The sequence below is a fragment of the Lontra canadensis genome, unplaced genomic scaffold (assembly GCF_010015895.1).
Source record: "Lontra canadensis isolate GAN:19392208 unplaced genomic scaffold, GSC_riverotter_1.0 scaffold181, whole genome shotgun sequence".
In the NCBI taxonomy this organism is placed as follows: domain Eukaryota; kingdom Metazoa; phylum Chordata; class Mammalia; order Carnivora; family Mustelidae; genus Lontra; species Lontra canadensis.
Window position 1 is genome coordinate 2,011,361 of NW_022631175.1, and position 8,496 is coordinate 2,019,856.

An 8,496-nucleotide genomic window follows, 5' to 3' on the forward strand; every position below is an offset into this window, starting at 1 on the left:
CAGTCATAAATGAGAGCTTACCGCTCTGGGGGGCAGCTGGTCAGCCCAGTCCAGGGGGGCCCTCAGCTGGGGACAGTAGACAGAGTCTGGGTTTGACCAGAGGCTTGTCTCCACTCCGGGCACAGAAGGGCAGTCTTTTCCCTCTGTTGAACTTGTCCAACAGTCTGCCCGGCCCAGTGACAAAGCGCTTGGACTCTGGGTGCTGACTGCCTAGTTCAAATTTTGTCACTCACCAGCTCCATGACCTTGGACACTCACCCCCTTCTCCTCCTGCTGCCTCAGTTTCTCATCTGTGAAATGGGGTTTCCAGTAGAAGCAACATCAAAGGATTGTCCCAAAGATTGGATCAGTTTAATGCATGTAAGTTGTTTAGGACAGGACCTCTCCTGCTTCCAGAGAGTAAGCTGTGGTTACCATAAACTCAGATCCACCGAGCCCAGGCTAATCCAGACCCACCTGTGCAGCCTGTTACCTTCTCGATTCTCGCTGATGTCCGGCAGGGCTGCCAGAGAGGTGGGGAGAGGAGATTCCAAGTTAGTGGTTGTCTGGGAATATTCTGGAGGGAAAGAACAAAGGCTTGGCACACCGCATTGGTATGTTCTGCTGGGACGTGGGTGTGAAAAAGCTGGTGACAGAGCCCAGGAGGGAGAGAACCGGAAGGGAACAGGAAACATGTAACCTGTGAGCTCCTGTTAACCACCAAGGGCTTCCAGAAGGAAGCACGCAAAACCTGGGGCTCTTATCCCTTCACTGGTCCACACCGGTTTCCACCCTGGTTTCCCTTTGCCCTGGAAGTTTGTTAGGAACTTTTCAGAAAAGTGGCAATATTTCTCTCTCTCTCTTTTTTTTCCTGTGCCCGTGTATAACATACCAGAGATGCTGCCTGTCGTTTACCAGTTGTGTACACCAGTGAACCGATTAATCAGAGTTAGAAACACGCGGCTCTGTGAGGGTGTTTGGAAGTTTGAGCAGAGGAGTGAAACCCTACAGAGGAGAGCCTGGTGTCCAACCTGATAGATCTCCTTGATAGTTTATGGCAAATGTTACAGAGTGGAATGGAAGTACAAGTTACATGTGTTCAGCCTGTTTATTTGTTGGCGTAGCAGAGAGCTTCATGAAGGAATGATTAGTCCCCTTTCTGAGTTATTTATTCAGAGAATTTTAAAAATAACACTTTTTTTTAACCCGCTAAAGCCTCAGTGGCAGGAATTTATGGTACAAAACAGTAGCTTGATGGCAGTTCTCCCGCTGTGTCAGACTGCACAGAGTTGAAGGAGTTAATTTGTGGTTCCTATCTTGTTTGCTTGTTTCTTGGCTGGAATACTCAGGAGGAAGGTCTCCAGAGCCCGCTCCATTATGCCTAAATATTTGTGCCTTCTTTCGTTCATCTTTCCCTACCCTCATTTTGTGCTTTCCCTGGGCGATATTGACAAAGATTGGGAGAGACATGGCGGATGGAGCCTGTCATTGGAGGTCATGGGGCTGAATCAAGAACCTTACTGTACTAAGAATGGGAAGAGTCTGGAGAGAAAAAAAGTCTTACAGAAGAGAAAAAAAAATGGAGATCGTCCCAGATCAGGAGGACCTGGGCAGGGGGAAGATGATAGCTGGGCAGGGTTTGGAAGAGCGTTTGGCATCTCAGCCAGCTGGGACAGGGAACGCATGCCACGATCCCACCACTTGGAGCAGAGGCAGCAGGGCGCTCTCTGGTTGGAAGGCAGCAGTGGGAGGTCAGGGCGGGTCCTGGTTAGAGAGGGACGTGGGTCTTATTCCAAGGGAAGACACGGCTGAGGGAATGGCAGTAGAGTTCAGCATTAAGAAGATCCCAGAAACAGCTCAGAGTGAGGACCGGGGACAGATTTGGTTCCTTCAGAGAAGCCCCTGGAGAGGGTGCTCTGGGTGGGGATGGTCTTTGTTTTGTTTCCTGCCATGTCCCCTGCGCCTAGAATGGTGTCAGGCACGCAGTGGAAGGATGATCTACATCTGCTGGGTGACTTCTGTGGAGGAGAGGGCGTGAGAGCTTGACTGGGGGCCATGAGAGTTGATGGCAGGGAGCAGCTGCAGGAGGCACGGGCCCACGTGGGGGACGGAACTCACAAACAGGATGGATGAGCACAGGAGGGGACAGAGGTGCCTGAGGCTAAGAGCCTAAGGGAGGTCAGTGCCCGAACAGAGACAGGAAATCCCTGAAGAGGGATTTGGAAGGGAAGATGGTAAGCGTGGTGGTTTTGGTTAGTGAGTGGCTTCATGAACAAATTAGCAGATCCACTGATGGATGGGAGAAGATAATTAGAGATCTTTCCTTAGGGCATCGGTCCAGCTACTCTGAATCTGCTAATTACAAAATATACCCTGTCATGTAAGTAAAGGTCGAGGGGTTTAACTATGTGCTGACCGCTGGAATTTGGAGATTTTCCTGTGACCACCAGAGGGAGCCCACTATATTCATTAAATTCTATAGAAATGTAACAGGAATTTAAAAGCAAAGGATAATTAATTTAAAAAAAATTATTAGAAAGCACCTAGCAGTGAGACACAAAGTCAGGCACCCACTCTGGTGTTTTTTTCTACCAAAATGGAAGATGCCTCAGAATTTTCTAGAAGATTCCAGAATCAAGTGGTTTCCTAGAAGCTGGGATAAATTATGGGAAGGGTAAAGTAGCCCTCAGCAAATGCATTCCTAGAACAGTTGCCCCACCCACCCAATGTGTCTGGAGCGCCATCTGGTTTGGTCATAGCTGAGAATCCTGAAGCTATGGGAAGAGAGGGACTCAAAAGTGTCTTGACCTCAGCTTGGCCAACTCTGTGCCAACTCTTGGGTGACAGGTGCAACTTTTCACTGTGTGGCGTGTCACATAACTTTGGAGGTAAGGGTTATTAAATTACTAAATGTCCTACAGATCAGGAATTGCTCACAGGGTGGCACTGCCTTTCCTCAGGGTAAGTTCAAGGGGGTCATCCTATCTGGCTTCTCACCGTCCTTCAGATGCCAAAGTGTATTCCACATGGATGGAAGACGTCAGCGTTAAAAATGAAGCCACAGAGGGCAAGACAAAAATACAGCAGGTCACTGAAAAAAACTGTGAAGAAGAAGTAGACTTTCTAAGTGTTGAAGTCCGAAACCAAAAGGCAGTGGTTCTCAACCAGGGAAGATTTTGCCCCCAGGGAAGATTTTGCCCCCAGGGAAGTTTTGGCAATGTTCGGAGATGTTTCTGGTTTGTCTCAGCGTGGGGGGTGGTGGGGAGCTACTGGAGTCAGAGGGGATAGAAGGCCAGGGATGTGGATAACCATCTTGCATCATATAGGACAGCCTCAACACAAAAAATTACCCTTCCCCAAATGTCAGTGGTGTCAGGCTGAAAAACCCTTCTCACTTTAACAAAGTTTAAAGGTAAAAAGCTAAGGTGTGCCTGGGTGGCTCAGTGGGTTAAAGCCTCTGCCTTCGGCTCAGGTCATGATCCCAGGGTCCTGGGATCGAGCCCCGGCATAGTGCTCTCTGCTCAGCAGGGAGCCTGCTTCCTCCTCTCTCTCTCTGCCTGCTTCTCTGCCTGCTTATGATCTCCATCTGTCAAATAAATAAATAAAATCTATAAAAAAATTTTTTTAAAGGTAAAAAGCTGAAAACAGTTCAACATATACAGTACACGTATCGTGAATATTCATGAGGTGTAAAGTGTTCTTGCAAAAGAATAAGGAAAAGTCAAAATGTTTTATGTGGAAGAGTGCGCAAAGAATATGAATGGGGATTCGCCAATGAAAAATACAAATGGTGATGCTTTCCTTCAGGGGATATTTATGGGGCACCCAACTCTGTGCCAGGCACTGCTCAGGGAACTTCAAAGATCGTCCATTTAGAATAAATAGTGGAAATTCCCAGTAATATGAGATTCTGTTTTCAGGAATCAGATTGATAATGTTTACATTGTTTTGATCTTCCTGGTGGGCATTTGTTGCAGATGAAGTCCAAGGGCAGTTGGCTGGAGAATTCTCTCTTGTTTGGGGATTCTGTCTTGTTCTCTTCAAGCCTTCAACTGCTTGGATGAGGCCCACCCACATTATGGAGGACAATCTGCTTTCCTCCAAGTCCACCTATTTGAATGTTAATCTCATCCCAAAAAGTGCTTACAGAAACATCCATAATAATGTTGGACCTCACACCTTCATCTCTTCTTTCTCTTGGGGTCCTCCTCCTCCCCACCTCAGCTCTCTCTCTGCTCAGTCAGTTGTCTTACCTGCTTCCTATATGTGGTCAAGTCCTCCCTGCACCATCCATCCACCACTGCCTCCTTTAGACCCACATTGGCTCTCGTCCTTTCCAGACCTTTCTCAGGAACAGGGCAAAGTGATCTTTGGTTTCAAAGCCTTCCCTGGTTTTCTGCTGTCTTTAGGATCAAGTGTGCAAACTGTGTCTGGACATTTCTCCATCTGATTCCTGCCTCCTTCCCTGCACCCATCTCTCACATCATACCACCTTCCTATCTCAAATCCTATGCCCTAGGGAATGACTTAGTTCTGAAAGCAGAACCTATGCGTCATTCCTCTGGCGGAAGCAGCTCTCTCCTCCTGGTGGCTCTCCTTGAAGAATCCACCCACATTCTTTCTTCAGGATCCATTGGCTGAACTGGGCTGGCTGGTTACAGATCCTCCATGGGGGTTGGCTGGGGTGACAGGAACCAAGGGCAAACTCGGCCCTTGCGAAGGGAACATGCAGAACTCAGCTCTTTTTGTAAATACGGTGGGTGATTTGTGGTGTGACCCACGGGTCTGTTCAAGGATGGTTTCAGGGAAGGTCTAATAAAATCTATTAAGGAAGCTGCCAAGCCCGACACTGTCCTTCTGTCCAGGAGTGGGGTAGCTTCTCGTGCCCCCCCCCCCCCGGTGGGAAAGCCTCTTCGAGGGGTGTTGGCCTCCTTTTTTTTTTTTTTTTTTTAAACTTGATACTACTGACTCTCTTTCCATTCTTTCCAGTGTTTTCTTCACTTGGCTTTTTTTCTCTTTGCTCACTGAGGCATCTCTCTGGCCAGGGCTTGGCTCAGCTGAGCCGTGAGTTGCCCCCAGGGTCTGATGATTGGAATCATTTGCATTTGGTTCGCCTGGCCTGGGTCCCTTCCCTGTGAATCAGATCCGCTCCTGCTGCCTTGCCTTGGGGCACTTGCCGCCCCCTGTCGGAAATTCCCTACAAGGAAACACTTAAGAATTATCCTTTCTGGGGCGCCTGGGTGGCTCAGTCTATTAAGCGTCTGCCTTTGGCTCAGGTCATGATCTCAGGGTCCTTGGATTGAGTCCCGCCTCGGGTTCCCCGCCGAGCGGGCAGCCTGCTTCTCCCTCTGCCCCTCCCTCTACTCGGCTCTCTCTTTCTCTCAAATGAATAAAATTCTAAAAAAGAAGAAAAGAAAAGAAAGAAATATCCTTCCTGGAAAAGCCTTCCCAATCCTTTGCAGCTAACATCCCCTATACATTCTGTTCCAGCCCCTCCCTTCTTTTCCTAAATTGAGCAGGGTTGGGGAGTTATGTAGACCTGGGCACCCTCAGATGCCTCCCTAGATTGGAAAGCCTTGCCTCTGGGCGGGAGCACCCCCTCCATGTCTTCTCTGCCCTTGGACCACTGAGCCCCTCTCCCCCCTTGTGGTCCTGGAGCTGGGTTACCCGCAGCTCATTGCGCGCCCTCACCCTAGGCGTGGCTGACCCCAGCTTGCCTTGCCTGGTCATGAGGCTGAGCAAAGTGGGGGTTATGGGCAGAAAAAGCTGCCCTTGCTGACTTGTACAGAGAGGCTTGGCGGTGGCAGAAACACAAAAATGTCCCCTCTCCCCCTGCGTCTGCTAGTTTGGCACGCTCTGTCCCCCTGTGCTGCATGCACCCACTCACTTCATCGTCCCTCAGTGTGTTGACAGCCGCGTGTCACCGGAGCCGGGCCCGGGGACGAGCCCCAGACCCCTGGGAGAGGCGGCCTGTGCGGATCACAGGGAGCAGAGGTTCACACGGAGCGGAGCGGAGGGAGCGCATCTCAGTGGATGGTGATCGAGTTTGCGTTGTCACTAGCAATAGAAACCAAGCAGGGCAGACTTTGGGAGCACGGGAAAGTTCTGGAAGGAGTACTGAGCTCCCAAGGCGGACAGGATGGGGCGGTTCTGGGAAACTGGGCAGCGGCAGGTCCCCAGGGGATGGAGGCCTCTCCGATGTGTGCCATCCAACTGTTTTTACGTGTGTCACTCTGCTTGAGGTTCGGGGTCCCTACTGCGCATGCCTGGACCCTGGGCGGGTTCCTCCGTCCAGGGTCCAGGGGTCTCCGCACAGGCCCTACCTGGGGCCTCCGCACAGGGCAGAGAGGCGGGGAAACAAGTCCCTGCAGGCTCCAGGATGACTTTCAGTGTCTGGGAGAGAAGTCCGGCTTCAGATGCGGGTCAGTCCAGCTGTGAGAGCCGGCTGTGTGTGGCCACTCGTGGGCCCCGTGAGGCGATTCTTCAAACTGTCCATCTCCGTCTGTAAAAGGGGACAACATTATATACCTTGTGGGTTTGGGTTGAGGATGCTCTGAGGTAAATGCATGGGGAAGTGCTTGGCATACAGTAGGAATCTAATAATGTCTGTGGATTTATCACTAAGGAAAGTGATCTGTGGTCCCCAGGAGGTGGGTGAGAGACGGACACAGGTCCTTATTATGGGTGGTGCGTGACTGAGGGGGCGTGGGCAGCATGACACCATGTGGGAACACTTTCCGTTTGCTGCCTCCCCTGCAGAACAGAGTCTCATGTGTGCTCAGACTCTTGGTTCCTTTGGTTCCGGAATCCCCTAGTGAAGCCTCTGCTCCAAGATGGAGAAAGAAGCATCCATCTCCTGGCTCCTGGGGGAGCCCTTGAACTTGATTATCAGCAGGGAGCATTATAAAGCCCTTTTCTTTAGGGCAACCCTGGAGTTTTTTCCCCTGTGATGCAGCAAAGGCTCTCCTCTCCCCTGACCCCGCTGTCCTTTTTTAGTTTTTCAGCCCTGCCTTTAGAAATGGGCCTGAATGCCGGCCCAGCTGCCTTCCCCACGAGGTCATGGTTTTCATGACCCTGGGCTTGAAGTGGCCTGTTGCCTGGTCTGTTTCTTTAGAAGGAGCTTCGTGTGGCCCCCTCACAGGCTAGCACAGAAGTTCAAAGCCCTACAGGCTGAGGTTCTGTGCAGAACGGGAGCTCACGAGGAAGAAAAGTCCAGCAACCAAAGGCCAGTGCATGGCCCAATTTGGATGAGGGCCAGACCTGGTTCCGCCATTAGACACTCACACGCCCACCTCCCCTGTGGTGCTTTCTGCCAAACGCACCTTTAAAAACGTATAGACAAGGGGCGCCTGGGTGACTCAGTTAAGCATCTGCCTTTGGCTTAGGTCATGATCCCAGGGTCCAAGGATCGAGTCCCACGTTGCAGGGGGGTGGGTCCCTTCTCAGCGGGGAGTCTGCTTCTCCTCCTGCCTCTGCCCCCCATTCATGCTCACTCGCTCTCTCTCAAATAAATAAATGAAATCTTTTTTAAAAAAATGTGTAGACAAGACCACACATGCCATGCCCCTGGGAGGGTGAGGGTGGAAGGTGACTTGAGGCAGAGTGGGGAATGCACCAGAAGGACGGGACAGTGACTGTACCCCTGAGCGTTACTGCCTGTCATCCAGATGTGGTCACAGGCAGACCGTGTTGGCCTCTGGGCTTGCTGAAGGTCAGTGGTGTATGGGAACGGCATACTTACTAGCTGTGACTGTGTCCTCAGAGCGTTCAGAGGGAGTCTGGGCCTGGTCTTAGCACTTCCTCTGTGTATGTATGTACTGTGGGTTGGTGGGAGGCATGGATGGGACACAGAGCTGTTCCCTGAGGAAGGCGAGGAGCACCTACCCAGGAGTGACTGCCTCCCCCCACCCCTTCCACCAGGACTTGGGCTTAATTTCCAGGAAATTCATTCCACCCAATGTCTGTTTGTTCCCCAAAACGTACATCCTCTCCTCTTGCCTCCTTCCCTCTTGGGATCCAGGAGCCCCATCAGGAGGGGGTCTGCAAGGGTCATGCTCTGCTAGCAGGCCCCTAGCCCCTTCTCTGCTTATGGGGGCAGGTGTAGAAAAGCAGGGAAGGTGTATGTGTGGAGGGGTTGGTTGCATGTGGGGGGATTTGGAGGGCATAAACTCAGGAGGGAGGGTTTAGGGGAGGGGTAGTTTATAAAACAGTGAATGCAGGGAGGTTGCTTTGGTAGGAGAAAGTCGAGGTGAGGGAAGGGTGGGGGGTGTGACTCATGATCTCAGGTGTATCTGGTCTGTTCTCATTGGGGGTGGGGCTCTGAGCCCCTCAGGCTGGTACCAGGTCTCCCCAGAATCTCCCCCAGCCCCCTGGGGCTGACTCACTGGGTCTCCAGATCACCTCTTGATGATGGAGTGGCTCCTTCCCAACCCAGAACCAACTGTATGCTTCCTCGTGAAGGTCCCCATGTCCCCACAGGGCCCCTGTTGTCTCCAGTCTTCTTAGCAGACTGCCCTT